This window comes from Rhinolophus ferrumequinum, chromosome 19, assembly GCF_004115265.2.
Source record: "Rhinolophus ferrumequinum isolate MPI-CBG mRhiFer1 chromosome 19, mRhiFer1_v1.p, whole genome shotgun sequence".
NCBI classification, from domain to species: domain Eukaryota; kingdom Metazoa; phylum Chordata; class Mammalia; order Chiroptera; family Rhinolophidae; genus Rhinolophus; species Rhinolophus ferrumequinum.
This window is the reverse complement of record NC_046302.1, coordinates 14,603,704-14,627,298: the sequence shown is the minus strand read 5'-3', so window position 1 is coordinate 14,627,298 and position 23,595 is coordinate 14,603,704. Positions and strand designations below refer to the sequence as shown.

At 38.7% G+C, this 23,595-nt stretch overlaps 2 pseudogenes; both read right to left on the bottom strand.

Moving 5' to 3' along the window:
* Positions 1-3,161: 3,161 nt before the first annotated feature.
* Positions 3,162-4,182, bottom strand: LOC117011971 (actin, cytoplasmic 2-like; annotated as a pseudogene).
* An 18,550-nt stretch (positions 4,183-22,732) lies between these two features.
* Positions 22,733-23,277, bottom strand: LOC117011974 (chromobox protein homolog 3-like; annotated as a pseudogene).
* Between the last annotated feature and the right edge of the window lie 318 nt (positions 23,278-23,595).

The window sequence follows — 23,595 nt, the reverse complement described above, 5'->3', positions numbered from 1 at the left end:
TTACACCACATTGAATATTTCCTGCCAATCCCTTCTGGCCTACAAAATTTCTGTTGAGAAATCAGCTGATAGTCTTATAGGAGCTCCTTTGTGGGTAACTAATTGCTCTTCTTTTGCTGCTTTTAAGATTCTCTCTTTGTTTTAACATTTGGCATTTTAATTATGATGTGTCTTAGTGTGGGTCTTTTTGGGTTCATCTGGTTTGGGTCTGTCTGCTCTACCCAGGCTTGTAGATCTATTTCCTTCACCAGGTTAGGGAAGCTTTTCATAATTATTTCTTCAAATAGGTTTTCAATTCCTTGCTCTTTCTCTCTTCTCCTTCTGGTACCCCTGTGATGCAAATGTTGGTACGTTTCATGCTGTCTCAGAGGCTCCTTAAACTATCCTCATTTTTTTGGATTCTTTTTTCTTTTTGTTGTTCTGATTAGGTGTTTTCTGCTATCTTATCTTCTAAATCACTGATTCAATCCTCTACTTCATCTAATCTATCGTTGATTCTCTCTAATGTATTCTTCATTTCAGTTATTGTATTCTTTATTTCTGACTGATTCTTTCTTATGTTTTCTATCTCCATTTTTTTATTTCCTATTTCTTTACTGAAGTTATCCCTGAGATCATTAAGCATCATTCTAACTAGGGTTTGGAACTCTGTGTCTGGTTGATTGCTTGTTTCCATTTTGCTTAGTTCTTTTTCTGTAGCTTTATTCTGTTCTTTTATTTGGGACATGTTTCTTTGGCTCCCCATTTTGGCTGCCTCCTTATGTGTTTTTCTATGTATTAAGTATGGCTGCTATGCCTCCCTGTCTTAGTAGAGTGGCCTTATGTAATAAGTATCCTGGGGGACCCAGTGTTGCAGTCTCCCTGCTCATCAAAGCAAGGTGCTCAAGGTATGTCCCTTGTGTGGGTTGTATGTGCCCTCCTGTTGTAGTTGAGCCACGATTGCTGTTTGCACCTCAATAGGAGGGATTAACCCTCAGGCTGATTGTTTTTGAGGACTGGCTGTGAATACAGTGGAGGAGTTGTGGTGCAAGGATTGATCCTACAGAGCAGAGTTCACTTTAGCAGGGCTTTGGTGTCTGCCTAGTCAGCCCTTTGGGTGTCTTGTCCTTGGAAGCAGTCAGGTGATGTTCCAGCTGGGTCTGAAGTTGGCCACCAGGTGTGCCAGCCCTGGGGCCTACTGGGAGAGGACCCACTGCATGCTGAGTTTAGCTATAGCATGTGCCCTGCCCAGAGCCACCTGATATGAGCCACAAAGCAACCCACAGATGGCTGTCACCTGTGCTGGGCTTGGAGGTACCTTGAGAGGCCAATCTGCAAACCAACGCTGGTTGGCATTAGTTCTGAGCTTGGGGCTGCTCAGCCAAAGGTATGGTACATGCCAAAACCAGGTGCTGCTTGTTTGGGTTTTGTGAAACTTTGAGAGATTTTGTGAAAGTCTGAAGCATGAGCTAAGACAAGTTATATGGGAAGCAGCTTGCATGTGCCTGAAGGTTGAGCGGGGTTGAGTCTCAAGGAATCACTAGAGTGGGGCAGACAAAAGATGATAACCAGTTTGATGGAGCCCAGATATGATGGCTGCCTGCGTCTGCACGCAGGGACGGGGACGTCTCAACAAAGAAACAATGGCTTCTGCCAGCTCCTCTATCTGGGAGAAAGCTGCCCCTCCAGCCCTCACCCTGAAGCTAGACAATTCAGTTCCTCCCCATAAGTCCTGGCATCTTTCAAGCTGCTGCTCCACTGCTGGAGCTCAGAGTGAGCATGTCCATCAGGGAGTAAGTCCATGCACGGTCTCTATAAGAGAAGTGAGCACCTAGGACTGCAGCTGCCCTTTGGCTCACTCAGCCACAATCTCTGCTGATTCTCACAACCAGAAGTTATGGGGACTTCTCTTCCTGGGACTGGAACCCTGGGCTGGGGAGACTGGTTGTGGGGCTAGGACCCCTCACTCCTCCAGGAGGTACCTCTGCAGCTGAGATATCCCTCCCACGAATCTCTAGGTGGCTTCTTCTGTATGTCCATAGTTGTAGGGCTTCAATTCAGTTCAACTTCAGGTGATTCTCAATGATGGTTTTTCTGTAGTTTAGTTGTAATTGATATGGTCCTGAGAGGAGATGAGCACAGCGTTTACCTACTCTGCCATCTTGATTGGAAATCTCCTCTATTCTTTTTATTTTTTGTTTTCATAGTTGTTTCCCCTGTGTTATATTTTGCATATTTGCTGTCTCCTTTTCTTTCTAGAATTAAATAGCTAATGGTTTCTTCTATTGAACTAGTTTTTTAATTTAATATTTCTTTCTGTTTTCGAACATAAATTTTTGCTTTGTCTTTACTTAATTTTCCTACTTTCTTTCCATTTATTTTATTGTTTTCCCCCCTAACTTTTTGAATTAGATTCTTCATGAATTTATCTCTTTTTTTTTAAAATGTAAGTATTTAAGACTATGAATTTTCCTCTGGTTTCTACCTTAGTAGTATTCCACAAGATTTTTTTTCCTGTTTATTTAAGCACTTTATTTTCCGACACAATGACATATTACTGGCACCTAATGTCCTGACAATAGTAAACCAAAATTTGTTATCACTTAAAGAATTGAGAATTGTTTACAATAACTTTACAGAAATTAAAAGGGTGAATAAATTTACAAGTGTAAATGTAAACCATTTTCCAGTTCAAGATTAGTAATAATCCACAGTTCTGGCAGGAAAACATAAGTAAGAAAGGAAACTCACTCCAAAGTTTTGGATTTTCCCAATACTGTTAGTCTGGCAAGACAGAAATGACAGCTGGTTCAAGAACTACTGCCAGCCTCTAGAGAAATCCTGTCAGCTCTTGCACATTAATACCCTGCACAGATCAAGAATTTGATGGTCTCACAGATCCTCACCCAGCCAATGGATTTCTCTTCCATGTGTTTTCTGACCTCAGTCAGGAAGTGAGGCAGCTGCAAGTACTAAGGGTTTAAATTAAATATATATGCAAGGTATTAAACATATACCAACAAAACAGTTAGCTTGTATACAGCATCAAAATCAGCAACAAGTTCTACAATCCAGATTGTGTCAGATACAAGCTTCAAGGATAATTTTCTTTTTAAAGGTTTATTCGAGTTTTGTGAGGTTAGCATGAGGTGGGGCAAATGTATACTTCTGAATTAACTCATTTAGAAGCATTTGCAATGGACAATGAGAGGTCTGAATTATCATATTCCTGCTTGTTGATCCACATCTGCTGGAAGGTGGACAGTGAGGCCAGGATAAAGCTCCCGATCCACACTTGCATTTAGGAAGAGAAATGATCTTGATCTTCATTGTACTGAGGGCCAGGACCATGATCTCCTTCTGCATTCTAGCAAAGATGCCAGAGTACCTGCTGTTCCCACGAGACAGTGCTGTGTTGGCATACAGGTCCTTCTGGATGTCAACATCACACTTCATGATGGAGTTAAAAGTGGTCTCCTGGATGTCACAGGACTCCCTACCCAGGAACAAGGACTAGATAAGCACCACTGGACACCATAACCACTGGGACTTGGTGATAGCCATCTTCGGCTCCAAGTCCAAGGCAATGTAGCAGAGCTTCTCCTTGATGTCACGCATGATTTCGCACTTGGTAGTGGTGATGAAGCAGTAGCTATACTCCATGAGTATCTTCATGAGGTAGTTCATCAACTCCTGGCCAGCCTGCCAGGTACAGACACAGGCGGCATGGGGCAGGGATAGTCCTTGTGGATGGCGTCATGTGGATTACCCCATCTTTAGGGTCCATGGCAAGACCAGTGGTGCAGCAAGAGGCATACAGAGATAGCAAAGTCTGGATAGCCATGTATATGGCCTGGGTGTTGAAGACCTTGAACATGATCTGAGTCATGTTCTCTCTGTTGGCCTTGGGGTTCAGCGGAGCCTCAGTCAGCAGCACTGGGTGCTCCTTGTCGGCCACATTCAGCTCATTGTAGAAGGTGTGGTGTCATATCTTCCACATTTCATCCCAGGTGATGACTATGCCATGCTCCATGAGGATCAGGATGTCACACTTGCTCTGGACTGTCAGCCCAACGCCCACTATGACACCTTGGCAACCGACAATGGACTGAAACATAGCTCACTGTCACCATATCCAACAAAGCCAGGTTTACACATGCCAAAGCCTTTGTCAGTGATGAATGCAGTGATTTCTTCTTGCATTATGATACAAGGAGACTGGGAGCAGAGAAGCATGGAGGTGGAGCCACAGGAGCACATGCAACACTTGCAAGTGACTCCAGTTTTAATACATTGTGTTGTCATTGTCTTTGATTTCAGTTGGTGGTTTTTCTTTGTTCTAAATATTTTTTCAAATAGTTTTAAATTTCCACATAGACAGAATTTTGTCTCCTTAATTTTTATTAATTTCTATTATATTACATTGTGATCGAAGAATGCTATCTTTACTCTTCACTGTTTGGACATTTCTGAGGTTTTCTTTTGTGGCTTAATAGTTTCTGTGAATGTTCATGAGCAACTGAAAGGAAAGTGTATTCTCTTTTCAGTACATAAAATTTGACATTATTAATCAGATCTACCTTATCGATTATATTACTAACGTTTCCATAATTTACTTATTTTTTATTTACTTGATCGCTCATAGACTGAGAAACAGAAAGGTTAAGTTATTTTACCAAGTTCTCAAAAGTAAATGGTAAAGTTCTTTAGGAAATGGCAAAACTGAATTCAGGCAGTCTGACTTCAGAACTTCAACTCTTAACTATTATACCATGCTGACTTTCATGGGTGTTCATTAGATTTTTCTCTGTTATCACTTAGGTGTCAAACCATTAGGTGTCAAACCATAGGAGGAAAAGAGATCTCCCAGGAAAACAACTTGAAATCAATAAAAGTATTGTGAGGACATGGAAGTTTGTGAAGCAATTAGGAAGGTATCCAGGAAGTTAGGTAATTCCCTCTGGAGCTGAATAATTGTGCAAAATGAAACAAGACTAGAGAAAAAGGAACCATAAACTGCATGAAACATTAGTCAGTGAGTTTGCCAAGGGTGTGTTCTACTCAGTAAGGGTGTGGCGTATTGGGGCAGGGAGGGTACAGTTACATTTGGGGTGATAAAATGACTAATATCAGGCAGCTAAGTAAGTGAGGGACAAGCTCCATCTCCAATCTATGAGTGGTTTATCCCACGCAGACCTTCCAACCCTGACAGGGAGGAAGATATCATTTTTGGAGCAGGAGATCCTACCATCCAGGGTCAAGTTACAACAGGGAATGCCCCTGAGTTATTTTCCCCATGAAGGGAGGTGACAGCTCCATTGTGGTGGAGGGTGGGGCAATGAGTAGCTCTCACTGGCAGGTTTTTCAACTCCTCAGAAAGAAGAAAAATGACTTGTTGAAGAAGCTAGTCTGTTTACTAGCAGAAATGAGTTGACCTTAGGGAAGTGTTTGAGTATTATGTCTGAAAGAGGATACAAACCAGAGTGGTGTCTTGCATGGAAAAATTAGTCCCTGCGTATCTTTTGGCCTCAGATATAGAAAGAATATCTCTTCTCTATAAATTAGAGGATAAGTTAGTTGCCCAGGCCCTTAGGAGGAGACCCTTCAGTAATTTACTCACAAGGATGGAGAATGCAAAACTTTACCAATATGTTTGGGAGAAAAATGGAATAGTTATAAAACCAATTCCCTAGGTATCTGACAGCTTTGGAGTAGGGAATGTGAGATTATGTCTGAGAGAGTTGGTTTTCTAGGCACCAGGAGGATCAAGATCCACGTTACGTATTTGGACCCTGGAAAAGGAATTCCAGATCTGTTCTCATACCTATACCCTCATGCCTCATATCCTGGAAGAGGGTATGGAGAAGTGAAACAACTAGTTAGTTGAAGGTGTCCATTCCCAGGTAAACAATCATGTGCAATGAAATCCGGCCAGAAATAAAGTTGGCCATGGAGAAGGGGGAAAAGCTGACATGGCCCTGACACATCAAGCAGGAAACCTCTGATGGAAGGTGGTTAGCAAGGAGTAGATACTGAAGGCAGCAAATCCAAAACCACCCTGTGTGGATGTTCTCAATCTGTAAATGAAGAGAAAGTGAGTAGTTGGATAATTGGGAACTGAGAACAGTATATCTTGATGTCTTTCCTTAAAGAAACCTCGATCATGGGGCAAAGAAAGGGAACTTGAAGGGATTCATCAAGTAAGTAGGAAATGTGGCTTCTAGGGAATGAAAAATAAGAAGACTCCAATTCTATGGGACAATCACTCTGAGATAGGATGGCAGGACACCCAAGGGCAGGAAATAACAGAACATCAACTGAGGGCTGAAAACCAGTAAACTAGCATGTAGCACAAACCAGCCAGGACTGGCCCAAGACCAAGATTGTGACGAGATTCACCTCCAAGTAACCTCCAGCCTCACTATATCCTCATTAAAATACATTTCTATACGAAATAACACACCCACCAGCTCCATAACACTTCTGAAAAGGACCCCATGAGACAAAAAAGGGGTATGAACCCAATTTTCTGAAAAGCCCTCCCGTTTCCAGGAACTAGTAGAATATTATTTCCCTTCATTTCCATAACCAAAAAAAAAATCCTTACCAAATAAAAATTGCTGTTGCACTTGAAGTCAAAGTTGTCTCTCTCAGAGGCAACCTCTGCTCTGCCTATAGAGCAGATCTTTACTCAATAAACTACTTTCGCTCTGCTATCTGGCTTGCTCTCGAATTCTTTCTTGCATGTAGCCAAGAAACCTCTTTCCTGCAACAGTTCTAAGAGTTGAAGATGTCACCCAGATCTAACAAAAGCCAGTTAAAGCCTTCTAACCAAAGTAAAGGCCACCAGACCATAGCTATAGAAAAAAGTTTATAAACTTGTAGTGAGAAAGAACCGGTCATGGGATGCCTCAGTAAGACAGAGCCGGATTTGGGCTTGTGCTGGTTGGTTCTAAGAATGGATGGCTTGTTCATCAGTTTTGCAACTGCAGTATAGCATTAATTATGTTTGGTTAGAAACACTGTTCTGTTGGTTTCTCTGCTTCCTGTGGAAAACATTGCTTATCACAATCTGATCGCTAGTGGAGTTGTTTTGCACTTTTTTTTTTGCCTTAATTAGAGTTAAGTTGAAGGTCTTGGTTGGGAAAAGTAATCTGGTTGACTAGGAGGCTGTGGAAAAGCCTCAGTGGAGTTGTGGCTCTAGAGAAACACTCCAGGAAAAATTCAAATAAAGGGGAGGAAGGTGGGGCACATGGCTTGTGTGGAGGTAATAGGATGCTCGGTAGTTGGTAAAATATCTAAGGTGAACCTTATCTCGGATCCCCAGAAGCTGTTTTCTGCACTTGCATAGATATTCTATTCTGTGAGAACACTGAGGAACATGGGAAGGGAACAACAGCATTGTGCTGAACATAAGACACTGTGCACTTCCTCTTCCTGTTGTGGTTGGCTTTGAACTAGAACACCTTGAGGAATTTGGCTTTGAGTTGCAAGCAGTTTTTCTCTTGTAAACTTCTCTTTGTTTTGAAAAAGTAGCAGGGTTGTACAGATTTAGTTTTGCAATGTAAAGCAAAACCATTCTCTAAAATGGTTGAGATCCTATGAATCTAAAAATTTGAAATCTTCATGGAACCTTGTAAAATATGGTTTGTATGTGTGTGTCAGTGTGTGTGTGCGTGTGTGTGTGTGTGTGTGTGTGCGCGCAAACTTGTGACTGCTCAACTTCTTTCTTTTTTGAGAAGCCTTTTTTTAGGTTTCAGTCAAAGGAACAGGAGGAGGGGCACACCCAACAGCTGTAGAAGCAGGAAATATCTAACCTAAAACTGAAGAAGAAAAACATGTAAATTGAGAGTATCTGTGCATATTTTGTTCCAACTACCTTTCTTGAAAAATTCCACATTTGATATGTGTATAATTGGGAATGGGGATACTTGGTTCTCTTTGTGCAATGAATGTACCCAGAGTGATTTAGGCAGTTCTATCTCTGCAAACTTTGGAGAGTATTTCTTTTCTGGATCATACTCCAGAAGTATTAGCAGCTAAGTCCTATAGGATAGCAAGAGGGGCAATTACAGCACTGATGTCACCTGAAGCTGGAGGAGGGTCTGTGAATTGGGACTGGTTTGGGCTTGAACTATTGATGGGAGTATTTAGAAGTAAAAAATATAGACTGAGGAATGTGAAAAATGCAAACTGTCCTTGTTTTTCATAATTTGATTATGTGATCATATGCTTATGTGAAAGTAAATGAGCTACTTGCTGTATCTTTTGTGGGGATGCTGCAGTCTAAATTTAAAACAGGCCAACTTCTCTGTAAAGGGACAATGAGCTGTATTCAGTTTTCAGGGAAGAGCTTAGTTCTCTTTTACAGAAGTGAGACCTAGATAGCAAATGGAAACTCAGTCCATGGGGAAACTTGTGTTTTTCTCTGGGCTTTGTTTGGGTACTACCTTTGAAATAAGGTAGACATATTCGAGGGACTGTTGATTGTCCGGGGAATATTATCTCTGTCTATTTGAAGGCCAGGGCTATAAGCTGCAAATGACTCAGCGGTATTTTTGTAAATCAGACTATATGTTCTTTTCTATATTCATTACGCTTTTTGTCACCATTGGCCCAGAGTTTCTCAAAATGTGGTATGTGGACTGCCTCCATTAGAATCACATGGAAGTTGTTAAAAATAAAAATTCCTGGCCCTGAACTCGACTGATTCAAAATATGTGGGCACAGAACCTAGGGATCTAGATCTTAAACACCCCATCACAGATTATCCTTATGCATCCTACCGTCTGAAGGCACCAGCAGGATATCAACTGTGCTGCCAGGAATTAAGGTGGGAGTCTGTGTTCATGAAGGTGACAGAGTCTTAAAGAGGGAGATGATAGTGGCAACAACAGACATCCCAAGTGGAACCCTGGAGTTTCAAAGTCTAGCTATTCTGTAGAGCCTGTGTGTAAATTTTCCCTCTGTTGCCAATTGTGGAGGCTTTAGTCTGTGGTTGCAGGGAGTAGTGATTTCTTGTAGGCTTTGACTCTTGATAGAGAAGCCTAGAAATACCTTGTTTATTATTTGCCACAAGCTGAAGGCTGAGTTGCTGTTAAGCCCTTAAGACACTGATCTTCTTTGAGCCAGGTAATGTCTTTCTGAAAGCATTTGAGTAGGATCCCCCTTGTGGGTTCAGTTCCATTTTCTCCATATATTACAATGATTCTTTACTAATGTTTTATTTGGAGCCTGAGTCAAAGGTTGGAAACTACTGACCTGCCAGCTGTGTGTCCCACAGGTCCTCTGATGCAATTGAGTAATCATACAAGGCTGCTAGGAACCCAGTAACAATGACTGTTTCCTCCTTCAGTATCTCCTTCTTGCCTCACAAGCCTGTCATGCCCACCTCACTATATGTTTACATACTGTCAACCTCATCTTTCCTACTGCTTTTCCTTCCTTCTGCATGCTTTATTCTATTACTAATCTCCTGTAGAAGCAAAACTGACTCTTAGTTCTTCCAGTATGATTAAGTATGTCACATACTGTCACTAGGAACAAAATAAATCTACTTTGCCCTCTTAGATAAACCGAAAATAGTAAGCTCATCCCCACTGGTTCTGCTTCCAAAATAATAAGCCCTGGAAAATTTCCTGTCAACCTGGACTCTCTAAACAGTGTTACCCCTGATTTTTGTTATGTGTCTGAAGACATAAATGATCTTTATAAAAGTTGTATGAGAAAGCTTTTTTTTTCTTTTGTCCCACCATAAACAGACTAATGTAAACGGTACCTTCAGTAATTTTGTCTTTTTTTTCCCTTTAAGTTCCTGTATTTTGAATAGGGTGAACTAGTTTTTCTGGCTTCATCAGAAAAAAGTCTGACACCCTTGCACTGATGACACATAAAATTTGTCCATCCTTTCCTAAATGCAATACTCTTTGGGGCATTTTTTGGTGCTCCCATCCAGCTCTTTTTATCGTGGCTCACAGAACCCCTTCCTTTTCAGTAAGATCACCTGTATCTTTCTCTCCATCTCAATAAAAGCATTATCATCTACCCAGTGGCCTAAACCCAGAACCTGAGCATCATCTTTGACTCCTACCTCTCCTCACTCCCTTTTCTTATCTCCTAAAAGTTTTTCATGTCAATCTATGGTACAACCATGACCTCTTTTATTCATACATTCATCCATTCATTCAGGTATGAGAGTTTTTATTTTTCAATCTGTTGCTTTTTTGAAAACATCTTTATTGAGATATAATACACATACCATAAAATTCACCCATTTAACGTGTAAAATTCAAGGGTTTTGTGTACATTCACAGAGTTGTGCAGCCATCACCACTATCTAATTTTAGATATTTTTGTCACCCCAAAAAGACAGCACCCTTTAGCAGTTAACCATTATCCCTTGCCTGAGTTTCTGTAACAGCCTCCAACTAGTTACTAGTTTAAGCACTTGTGACTCATTCTTCATGCTACAGTCAGGAAGAACTTTCTAAAGTGCAAATCTGAGTGTGCCCCATCCCAGGTTAAAAACCTTCAATAGCTCCTAACTCCTGTTGCTGTCCTAAAAGAGTACAAAATCTTTAAGGTGACTCCAGGGCCTGTAAGGAGCAGACCTCTTTATTAATTCAGGGACAAACAGTATTTTAGAATCATCTGCGGACAATGACAGACTTCAGAAAATTGAAGAACCCCATGAATATATATACAAAAGTTGATGTACTTCACCATGTCTCCCCATGAAGAGAAGATGCTAAATTGCGTTAGATTTTCCAAGATTTAGAATATCTGGAAAAGCAGTTTAATCATATACAGTTTTACTCATTATATAGTTTTGTATTGTTTTTATTTTCATTTTATGTATGGAGTGGGAAACACAATCATATTTTCAGAGTTTGAGGTTTCTGAAGATCATTCTGGTCCAGGACTGTGGGATAGCGAGAGGCAACCTAGAGCAGGAAAGTCTTACCTAGGGGAATAAGGTCTAAATTGAGCCCAGTTAGTTAAACTAAGAGAGATGGTTGGTAGAGAAGGAAAGAGCTAGGAAGTGCCAAGGAAAGGGGAGAGAGAAGTCTATTGGAGGGAAGAGTGAAATGTCAATGCCACAGCAAGTCTGGTCTTTATTCCCTGGGCCACTTGCTTCTTGGGAGGTCAGGAGTGGGTGGTGCTTTTTGTTGTTCTTTGAAGCCCCAGTACCTGGCACACAATAGACATGTGACTGGCAACAAATGCTGAATGGATTAATCAATAAACAAATGAATACTTCTAATAAGGCATCAAAATTTGTTTCTGTGTCTGTTTTACTCATCTTTGTCTCATTAATCTTGTGCTCAGTACGTGTTGAACTGCCCTTAGTTGCATAGCTAGATAGGGGTTAGGTTTGAGACAAGGCAGCACATGTTTTCTTCTCCCTAACACCATGTTGCTTCTTTAATGCTGTACAAGTATTTATAATATGCTCTTGAGTGCTGTGAGTGTTTCTCAGAGGCTCACAAACCACAGTTTCGTTTCTGATAGTCACTTTCATTTCTCTTTAGCCACACCTCTTAATGGTAAGTAATGTTTTTTCAAGCAGTGAGTTTCAAATATGCAAACCCATCACCTTTGTAGTTCAGGTAACTATAGATGTTTTATCTCATTTATTTAAAACGGCACAAAAAGTGTGTACTTTCAAATCTGCCATGGTACTTAACGTCTGCCATGGTACTGTAATGTTCGGTGGTTAATAGATGCCATGTGGAGAAGAGCCTGGTATATTTGCTAAATATAGCACTTTGCCTCCAACTTCTAATTCATTGAAAGAAGGTCTATTAAAACTGAAACTTCTCCAAAAACAGCTGATTTTGCTCAGATTCAAACAAAACTAAAAAAATATTAGAATTTATTTTGAATTAGATTTATGGTTCTTACCAGACTATAAGTTTTCAAAACAATGACATACCTTAATATGTCAGCACTAAACTTTATAGTTTTAGAGGATTTCAAGGAAATCTGATACTTATGAACATACAGAATTTGATACTTACGAATATTCATAATATATTTATGAATATGAATATATAGAGAACTGAGTTCTCTATATACCGCAGTTCTAAATACCTCAGTTCACAATACTATATGAACTCCAAATGCTCTTATCTATAGTGTGTAAGTGTTCAGGCTTTGGAGCCAAATAAATTTGGATTTTAGTCCTAGCTCTGTCACTTATTGGCCATATGACCATAGGCAAGTGATTTATCCTTTTCTAAAATAATTAAAATCTATTGGGGTGACAATGGTTAGTAAAATTACACAGGTTTCGGGTGTACAATTCTGTATTACATCATCTATATCTCGCACTGTGTGTTCACCACACAGAGTCAGTTCTCCTTCCATCATCATATATTTGATCCCGTTTACCCTCTTCTACCCCCCACCCCACCCTCTGGTAACAAGTGATTTATCCTTTTTGTCTCAGTTCCTCATTTCTAATATAGGAATAATATCTATCTAGCAGAAGTAATTGAAATAAGTGCTTTAATCACTCAATAAATGGCAAAAAGTTATTTTTATGACAACATTCACAATAACAATATGAATCCTTAATGTATCATTCGGGTTTTTTAGTTCCAAGGAAAAGAAACTATCTCTGGCTCTTTTAAAAGCAGAAACAGTGTATTTGACTAAGAAACTGTGTAATATTTGGATTTGCCAGAAGATTGGCAAACCCCACCTGAAAGCTACATAGCCAAAAGCATAGCTAAAATCATGAACTGGTCCATGAGAACACCATTGCCAGTTGCCCCTTGCATGGTAGACATCACTCCACCCTGGGCTAGGATTCTTTTGTTGCCTCCACTAGGTGGATGCTATGAATGCTGCCCGATTAATATCTGATTGGTCACATGTGTGTATCTCTGCAGCCTAGGAGACTGGAACAGGGAGTTTCTGGCATTTGCAGCCACACCTTCAGTTGGAGATGTGCTCTGTCTGGCACCTATATTTGTATATGGAGAATCCTCCCAACATAGGAAGGGATTGAGAAGCTAGGTAGTCAAAAGTATGTAAATATGCACTACACTTCCCATGGAGCCACAAATTTTGGCCATTAGCTTGACTCCTCTTTTGTACACACCTCACATCCAACCCATTAGCAAATCTGTCAGCTTTACATTCAAAACATATCCAGAATCTGACCATTTCACCTCAGCATTACAACTACCAGTCTATATCAAGCCTTTATTATCTCTTGCCTGGTTTATTGAATCAGCCTTCTGACTGGTCTGATGATTTCTACATTTGGCCCCTTATCTTGAAGATAGCAGTCAGAGTAGTTCTCTTACAAAATACCAGACCATACCACACCTCTGCTCAAAGTCCTCCAGTACTTCCCATGTCATTCAAGGTGAATACCAAATTTATCACAGTGACCTATGAGGCCTTTCCATTATTCTTTCTCTCCCCCATTTATTTCTCTCTTCTCATCCTCTATTTCTCTCTACCATTCTACCAACCAATGTTCAAAACTCAGGATCTTTGCACTGATTTTTACCCCTGCCAGGAACATTTGACTTGTAGATCTTTACAGTTTGCTCCTTTACTTCCTTCAGCTTTCTGTTCAAATGTCGCCCTATCAGAAAATGTTCTCTGACCACTACATAAAATTGTGACTCTCTGGTTCCTGGAACTCCCATCCTTTAACATTTTTCTCCACAGTTAATTAATTGCCACCTGACATTCTGTATATTTAATTGTTAAATTGTTTCTGTCTCTCCCTATAGAATATGAGCACTATGAAGATAGAGACTGATTTGCATCCTCACTGTCTAGTTGGCACACAATAAGTATCTGATGAATGAATGAATGAATGATATTAGATCATTAATAACTGTTGCTTTATCATCTAAATAAGGTATAATCTGTACATAATGGTGTCTGCACAAAATTGTGTCCTTCTTTAACACTGTTTCCACAGTTGTATTTTTAGGACACATTTAATTATGCCACTCACAAGTACAAAATTTTCTGTTGCTTCTGACTGCCAATAGCCATGCTTCTAAATTTGGGGTATGAGGGGATGGAGAAGTCACAGGATAAAGTAGCACATAATTCTAGTCTAGAGGTCAATTTTACTTTTAGGATTTGGGGGAGAAAGTTTCCAATTTTATTCCTTTTTAAAAGTTTTGCCACATGCATATATGGACACACATGCATGTGGCAACATACACACACACACACACACACACACACACACACACACAGACACGCAAAATCAACAGAATCATGTTTTTCCATTTAGTTCAATTGGGTGAAAATCATGAAAACCCTGGAAGGAGAAAGTCTTAGATAAGCAGTGACTGATTAGAAAATTTGGTCCTATTGGGTAACCTGGTCTATTAGTCCTGTAATTGAGTCAGAATGCGCAGGGTAAGTAAGAACAATATGAAAAAGGGTTTGGTATTTTTTAAAAGAACTACTTTAACTGCAACCATAATAAGCTTGATGTGGAGGCAATAGTAGCTTTCCAAGCACAAGTAAGATATTAATACTAAGAAATGCTCGTTAATTTAAAAACTTGTAATGTATTCAGTTCCTTATTCAACTATGGGTTTTGCTATTATGGAAATGCAGTTGACCACAATCTCAAGTGTCTCTTAAGTGAGAAAACACTGCGTAAAAAGAGGAGGAAGTCATTATTCTTGCATTGACACTTAGAAACCAACTACAGTACATTTCTAAAGAAGAATAAGTTGAGGTGGTTTGCTCTATAGGATATGAAAATATAATAAAGGTAGATAATTAAGGCAGTGTGATATTACCAGAGAGGGCGGGAAATTAACCAATAGAACAGATTAGAAATCCCAGGAACAAAAGAAGCATGCATTTATGGAAACTTGGTATGTGAAAAAAGTTGCACAGGATATAGCAGGGAAAAGATGGACTGTCTGTTCAATAAATGATGTTCAGATAATTAATTATTCATTTAAAAAATGAAACTGGATTCCTTTTCATTATCATACATAAATATGAACTCCCTACAAATTAAAGACTTAAATTTTAAAAAATGGAAAAAATTTAAACTTTAAGAATAAAATTTGAGTAAACCTTGGTATTAAAAAAATTTTGAAAAAGAGACAAACCACAATGGAAAGGATTGATAAATTCAATCATATCAAGATCAAGTGCTACTGTTCATTAAAAGATCTCAAAAAGAAAGGAAAAATACAAGCCACAAGCTGGGGAGAAATGTTAAGATATACAGCCAACCAACATTTAGTTGCCATAATATATAGAGAACTCTTACGAATCAATAGGAAAAGTCAAGTAAGCCCATCAATAAATGGGCATAGAGCATGAACAGGCATTTCACGTAAGAGGAAACACAATTAGGAAACAAGCATATGGAAAGATGCTAAATCTCATTTAGAAGAAGGGAACTAAAAATTACAACCACCATGAGACACTTCACATCCACCAGATTGACAAAACTTTTTTAAAGGAAAAACTCTCCTAAGTACTGACAAGGAAATGGAACAGCAGTAACTCTTCTATACTGCTGGGAAATAATTTGGCATTATCTGGTGAATTTGTAAATACACATACTCTATGACACTTGACACATATACTGTGCAATATGTCCATTGCATAAGAATATCAGGGTATAGTACAAATATTCATAGGAGCCTGATTTTAAAAAAGCAAAAACAAATAAACAAAAAACCCAAATCCTGGAAATAATTAAAATGACCCTTGATAGGAGAATGGAAAAACTGTGAGGTATTCATATCAAGAAATACTATACAGCAATAAAAAAGAAAGAAATATAGTTATATGCATCAACATGATTGAATCTCACAAATACGCTGAGCAAAAAAATAGTTGTAGATGTATGTATACATGTACATGTGATATTGTGATTTATAATATAAAAAATATACTTGGTCTTCATCCGCACTTCCTGGCACATAGTGCCCAAACCTTTGGAATTTCTTAAGTGATAACAAACTTTTTCAACCACATCTGATGTTATCATTGATGATAATGAGGGGATTTTTGGAAAGCCCCTATGGATGGGGGTTGACTGCTAGGGGAACCAACTACAATTAGAGGGTTGGAACTTTCAGTCTACCCCCACAGCCCCTACATAGAAGGGAGAGAAACTGGAGGTTGAATCAGTCACCAATGGCCAATGATTTAATCAATCATGTCTACATAATGAAGCCTCCATAAAACCCCAAAAGGACAGGGTTCAAAGTGCTTCTGGGTTGGTGAGCACATGGAGGTTCTGGAAAAGTAGAGAGCTCAGAGGGAGCATGGAAGGTCCATACCCCTTCCCCCATACCTTGCTCTGTGCATTTCTTCCATCTAACTGTTTCTGAGTTTATCCTTTTGTTAAAGAGAAAACCACAGTCCCCAAATGCATCACTCATACTAAAAGCCCGTATTACCAAACCTAGATCTCAAACCTGATGTAATTGCAGTTTCAATCTCTCCCAGAAATATAATCTTAATTAACTAGTCTGAAGTTTTTTGGTGAACACCAATGAGGTAATTTGTCACGAGGGCTCAGTATATCTCCCTCCCCCAAACCCCCATCCTCGCCCCTCAGAAAGAAAGATGTCTGGCCCAAACATAATTCTTTTTTTTCCTTTTGTTAATAGCCCCCCTGCCTCGCCCTTCTTCCTATAAAAATCTTCCATTTTGTTCAAACCTTTGGAGCACCCTTCTGGTTGCTACCAGATGGGATGCTGTTCAATTCATGAATCATTTAATAAAACCAATTAGATCTTCATACTTACTTGGTTGAATTTTGATTTTTTTAACACTTTTATAATAAACCTGTAGTCTGGTAAGTAAACTGTTATTCTGAGTTCTGTGAGCTGCTCTAATAAGTTAATTGAACCTGTGGAGTGGGTTGTGAGAACTTCTGATTTATAGCCATTAGATCAGAAGCGCAAGTAACAACCTGGACTTGAGATTGGACATCTGAAATGGGGGGAGGAAGAATAACACTATCTCTAGGCAGGTAGTGTCAGAATTGAATTAAACTGTAGGATTCCCAGTTGGTGTTACAGAATTGTTTGATGCGGGGAAAACTGACACATCTGGCATTAGAAGAGAAATAGTGTTGTAGTAGAATATTGAGAGTAGAGGAGACACACACAGTAGAAGTGTGTTGTTTTTCCTTTATAGTATATAAGTTCAAAGACTTAAAAACCAAATAATTTATTGTAAACAGAAGGGGGGAAAATGCCACAAATTTCTGAATAGAAATTACCGTATTTTGCCATGTATAATGAGCCATGTATAATAGTATTTTTGGTCCAAACTTTCAGGAAAAAAAATGTTTCGTTTTTATTTTTTAATTCAAATTTTTATTTGTTTACATATAGGTATTTGTTTTTTTATTATAAAGGAATTTTAGCATTTATTTTTTAACATATTATGGTACAAGAAATTTTATATAACAAATAATTACAAAACACAAGAACATATACAAGTGCAAGAAATTTTATGTAACGGTAACAAATTTATGATACTTATGCATCATAGAAGGCCAAGAACTCTTCGTTGTTGCAAGTTCATTGTAAGTTCAACCAACCAATTATTCCAGGGTTTTATTTTGCATACGGATATCGTCATTGATTTCTAGAGTTATACTTTTAACTCAGTAAGCATAAATAAAAAATTTAAAACATTTATGTAGATACAGAATTAGTACTACCCATGTATAATGTGCATCCTTATTTTTCCCTCACAAATTTGGGCAAAAAAAGTGCACATTATACACAGTAAAATACGGTACCTCAGTAATAGAGGGGCCTAAGGGGCTTTCAAGGTATTGGGAATGCTCTTAAGTTTGGTGGTGTGTCTTTTAACAGACATTTAGATAATATATACTCTTTTGTATATGTGCACTATTTCATGATATAAATATAAGAATGTGAAAACAGATTGCATAAGAAAATGTAAAGTATAGAAGTACTGGCAATTCAAGAACTCAATAAATGCTAACTATCATTTTTCATAAATAAAGAGAATATTCAATTACATAGATTTTTAAAGGAAAAATAATGTGTCTTGTAACCACAAAGTTAAACAATTAAGCAGTTAATTAAAATATTTTAAGGTGTTTTAAATTAGTTCCTCAAGTGGCATGGAAATTAAAGCTAATGCATCAGGAGAAAGTTGGCAAAGGCCTATATGGCTAGAGATATATTTTGAGATATTAACATATTTTAACATTTGTTTTCCTTCTTTGATTTTTCCCTTAACCAGCCCTCACCAACTCCCTACTCAATTCGAGAAAATAGCGGAGTGTGTTTACTTTCCTCTTTGTCACAGATTATTACTTTGGTAGCCCACAAAGACCCATGCTTCCCATATTCTTGCCTATGATGTAGTACCTCCCCCTCAATCTAGGTTGGCTTGTGACCTTCTTTAACCAACAGAGTGTGGCTGAAAGAAACCTGTTCCAATTCAAGTCCTACACCTTAAGACAGTCTGCAAACTTCCACTTTTGTGCTCTAGAGGAAGCTAGTTATCGCATAAGAAGTCTGACTATCTTGAGACCTCTCTGTGAGGTCTACCCATGAGTAGAAACATGGGAAAGAGATCTCAGGGCTCTGGCTAACAGCCCCAGCAGAGTTCCCAGCCAAGAAGTGGCATGACTTGCCAGTCACATGGATAAGGCATCTTGGAAGTGACCACTCTAAGAACTGCCCAGACTGAAACCACATGGAACAGAGAAGATCCAGTTCTACCAAGTCCTGCCTAAATTGCAAAATCGTGAGCAAATAAAGAAAATGATTATTGTTTTAAGCCACTGGGATTTGAGGTAATTTCTTATACAGCAATTGATAACTAAAATAAGGTGCAGGGTAGAAAAAATATTTTCCTCCTGGGAACTTTTTTTTTCCTAAAAAATCTAAATTTTTAGGAGAATGCAGAGGATTTGGAGGGGGCGGGATGAGAAAGGAACTTGTGATAAAGTGCCTTTCAGAAAGATGAAGAGAGAAGGATTTTGTCCAGATTAAAAAAAGATTCTGGTAAGAAGAGATGGTACTCCCTACTCCTTTAAATAGTTACTGGTATGTGGTGTATCTGGACAGATGGGATTAAAAGAAGGCTTGCAAGTGATTCCCGTATCCCAAGTGGCACAAAAGGAAGTCCCCAGATCCGAAGAAGCCATGTAGACATAAATGAGCCTCTCCCCCTAACACCCAGAGGTTGGAACTTGTTAATTTGGAAACAAAAAGAACCCCAAGATATTCTCTACCAATCTGGTAGTTGGGACTCAGAATTATAAACTGTATCACAGAAAATAAGTGTTTCAGCTGGCAAAGTCTGAATTCCTATCACTAAAATTGTCCTTACCTTTCCAGGAAGAATTATACTTAAAAAATAATAAATTCGGGAAAATAGGAGTATTTAAAAACTCGCTTTCCTTGCCGTTTATTTTCTAGGTTTTTTTTTTTTTTTTTTTTTAAAGATTTTAGTGGGGAAGAGGAACAGGACTTTAATTGGGGGACACTGTGTACTTCCAGGCCTTTTTTTTCCAAGTCAAGTTGTTGTCCTTTCAGTCTTAGTTGTGGAGGGCACAGTTTAACTCCAGTTCCAGTTGCCACTGCTAGTTGTAGGGCACGCAGCCCGAACCGGCAACCTTGTGGTTGAGAGTACATGCTCCAACCAACTGAGCCATCCGGGAACTCAGTGGCAGCTCAGCTCAAGGTGCAGTGTTCAATCTTAGTTGCAGGGGGCGGAGCCCACCATCCCTTGGGGGAGTGGAGTCCAGGAGTTGAACTGGCAACCTTGTGGTTGAGAGCCCACTGGCCCATGTGGGAATCGAACCGGCAGCTTTTGTAGTTAGAAGCATGGAGCTCCAACCACCTGAGCCATTGGGCTGGCCCCTATTTCCTAGGTATTTTTATTTGGGGGTAATTTAATCTCATCAGCAAATCCTAACAAGACTGCATTTTTTATCCCCTTCTTTCTGCCAACTATCATATATCTGTAATACTTTTTGAAGCTGGTGTCATCACAATACACAGATTTCAGCACTATCCTCCAAATCAGTGGGGGTTTCTGTAAACTTTCTCTATTGTGGGAGAGGACCACTCGGGAGGTTGGCTATGTGACTAGCTTTGGCAGGTGATATCAGCAAATGTGATGCAAGAAGAGCTTTGATAGGCTTTTTCTTTTGAAATTCTGTGACAGCCAAGTAAGAAACCAAGCTATCCTATTCGAGGTGCCTAACAATAGAGAACCGAGCTTCAGGTCTCAACAGCCTCAGCCAACTGCCAGCCATGTCAGTGAGACCATCATGCATCAACCAGCCATAGTCAAGCTTTCAGATGACTGCTGTGGTATATGAGGTCTGACAATCAGGTTTGTGAACTTGCCACCATGGCTTACATTGACAGCACTGTACAAACAGTTCCATAAGGTTTCATAACCTTGGTATATCAGTGTCTCACAGCTGTGCTCGTGTCGACATGTGGTAGTATCTTGCTGAGTGGCGTTCATTATTGTTGTGTCTTTTTGTGTGCCGTCGCGAGACTGAGTTGAATGAGAGCAACGAACAAACATTCAATTTCTTGTTAAAGTTGACAAGAGTGGAAGTGAAATCAGGGACATGTTAGTCCAAGTTTGTGGGGATAATACCATGAAGAAAACGGCAGTGTACAAATGGATTAAACATTTTTCTGAGGGGAGAGAATGAATCACTGATGAAAAGGGGTCAGGGCGGCCAGTAACAAGCAGAACTGATGAAAACATTACAAAAATTCGTCAAATTGTGCAACAAAATCATCAGCTGACTGTGAGAAGCATAGCAGACCAAGTAAACATCGATCAAGAAACAGTTAGGAAAATCTTAACTGAAAATCTTGGCTTGTGAAAGGTGTGTGCAAAAATGGTCTCAATAGAGCTCACTGATGAACAAAAGCAAAGGGAGTTTTTAGCCAGTAAACAAATAACTGCAAAACCCTCCCTACTCACCTGATCTGGCCCCCAGTGACGTCTTTCTTTACCTGAAGATAAAGGAAATATTAAAAGGAAGACATTTTGATGATACTCAGGACATCAAGGGTAATACGATGACAGTTCTGATGGCCATTCTGCAGAAAGAGTTCCAAAATTGCTTTGAAGAGTGGACTAGGCGCTGGCATCAGTGCATAGCTTCCCAAGGGGAGTACTTCAAAGGGGACCATAGTGATATTCAGCAATGAGGTATGTAGCACTTTTTCTAGGATGAGTTTGCAAACTTAACTGTCAGACCTCGTATGTGCTCTCAGGTAAGACCAGCAAAACTGCCCAGTTAAGCTCAGCTCAAATTACAGAATCAAGAGCAAATTAATGGTTCCTGTTTGAAGCTACTAAGCTTTTTTTGAAAAAATATAAAACTATTTACTGACTACTGTTCACCAATTTACAATAAAGTAAGCAATATACAGTTGGACAACATTTTGATCACCACAAAATTCGTTTTTCCTGACTTAGGCTGAACCAGTAACATAAATACTGAAAAGACTGAGCCTTCATGTAAGGAATGGGTTGGATAAAAAAAAACCAAAGTATGCAGATCAATAGTTTAGATTTGAAAGTTTTTCCCACTAATTTATGCTACTAGATGCTAAACAGCAACATATCTAATCATCTGATTAGTTTCATGAGTAAAGACATTCCATGAATCAGGATCCTTTATTCAATATAGCACAAAGATTTCAACTTTTTGTAAAGAAATGGCTCTCCAAAATGAATTTTAAATGCCCATTTAAGCCTTGTTTAGCTAATTAAACACACAAGTATTTGTTTAGTTTCCTTATCTGAGTGCGGAGGTTGTTGGTAGTGATAAAAATTTTTCCTTTCAGGGAGTTTTGCAAATAAAATGTTATATTTATATGACTGTAGATATAAATAGTAGTTCTGATAAGGCTGCTTTAGATAGTCCAGTTTGAATGGTTTACACCATTATACAATTTAAAATGTTTATATTTAAATTGTCCAATTAATTAGAATCACCTTTTGAAACGTTATGGCTTCAGGAAAAATTTCAATTTAACTTGAGGTGATCTATTTCTTGGGTTGCCCAGAATGATGGTGTCCCCAAAGCAATATACGTAGACTTTACTCATGATCGTGAAATGCATTTTGTTTTGGTGAATATTAAAAAAACCCAACAATAATCACTTACATATGTAATTACGTATACACACAAAAACAAACCCAGAATGATCCTTAGGCATCATAGGTTATATAAATTTTGATTGAGTAATGACTGTGGAAATTTTTCTAACATTTAGAAAAGCTCTTTCTAACGCAGAGGAAATCATATGCCATTGTTTCAAACGTTCTTTTCTCATAAATGAAGCAACTGCAGAAAGCTTTTATTTGTTTAAAGTAACCAGTGTTATTGATGGAAAAATAAAAGCAACCAATCCCCTCAATATTATTCAAAGCGAACATGTCAAATTTGGTTTTCATTAGAATTTAATTATTTTTCCCACTAACAAATCATAAAACCATATACTGGGGGTATCAAAAAATGTATACAAAGGGACACTTTGGTCAATGTTGCTCAAGCAGTAGTTCGCCATAATCAGAAGTGTCTGGACGCTGATGGTAACCACTTTGAGCACCTCTTGTAATTGCAGACGTCAAATGTGACTTGTATTCATTTTTTGTTATCGGTATATATTATTACAATTTTAATAGTTTTTCCTTTCTTACAATGTGTATACATTTTTTTGCCACCCTCTGTATATATAAATAATTTTTGAGCATCTTCTGGACAAGAATGCCAAATTTGTCTCTCTTCATAAAAAGTAATTACAATTTGAGAACATTTCATGTTTTCCTCTTTGCCAGCACCAAGTCTGCCTCATCTGCATCTTTCCATTTCATGAGAAACATTAATTCTCCACTACTGTCTGTGACACCAATTATTCCTTCAGGATCAAGAATGCTGTGAAAGTGTCTTGATTTGTTGGCAGCATTTTTTTTCTTCTTTGATCTGCTATCATCAGATTCACTGTCAGATAAAGGCTTTCTTTTTGTGACATCTTTTTCTTTACCAGCTTTAAGAACTAAGAAATACTTCAACTAACTCAGGATAATCTAAATTTTCTTCAGGTTTTCAAGTTTTGTCCACACCTGTACATCTCTTTCACTTAAGGAAATACTCTACCTTTCCATTCACTACCCATAGGTCCAATATGTTTTTCACTAAAAAATCTTTAGGCTCTACGTCTTCAACTTTTTTACTCTTTTCCATTTTGTTTGTTCATTCCCCATTCTTTGCAATGTAGTTTTATTGGAAGCCATTTTAAATTGTGGACTTGAAGAGCTATATTTTGTACTGCCTCCCAGCACCTCTGGTCTGGGTCTGTGTTATGTCAGATTATAGGGGCCACATCCCAGGGCAGATGGCATGGGGAGCTGTGCAAGAAACCATTAGGTTTGAGGGTAGGTAGTTATGCTGCAATAGATAACTGGTACAGTGACACTTAAAATTTTCTATTCTATATGATAAGATGGCTAATGAAAAGAAAAATTAAGTCAGTTGAGAACTATTCGTGGAACTGGGTCATCTCAAACTCTTATTTGTGATGAAAATTAAGTAAAGGAAAAACTCAAAATCTT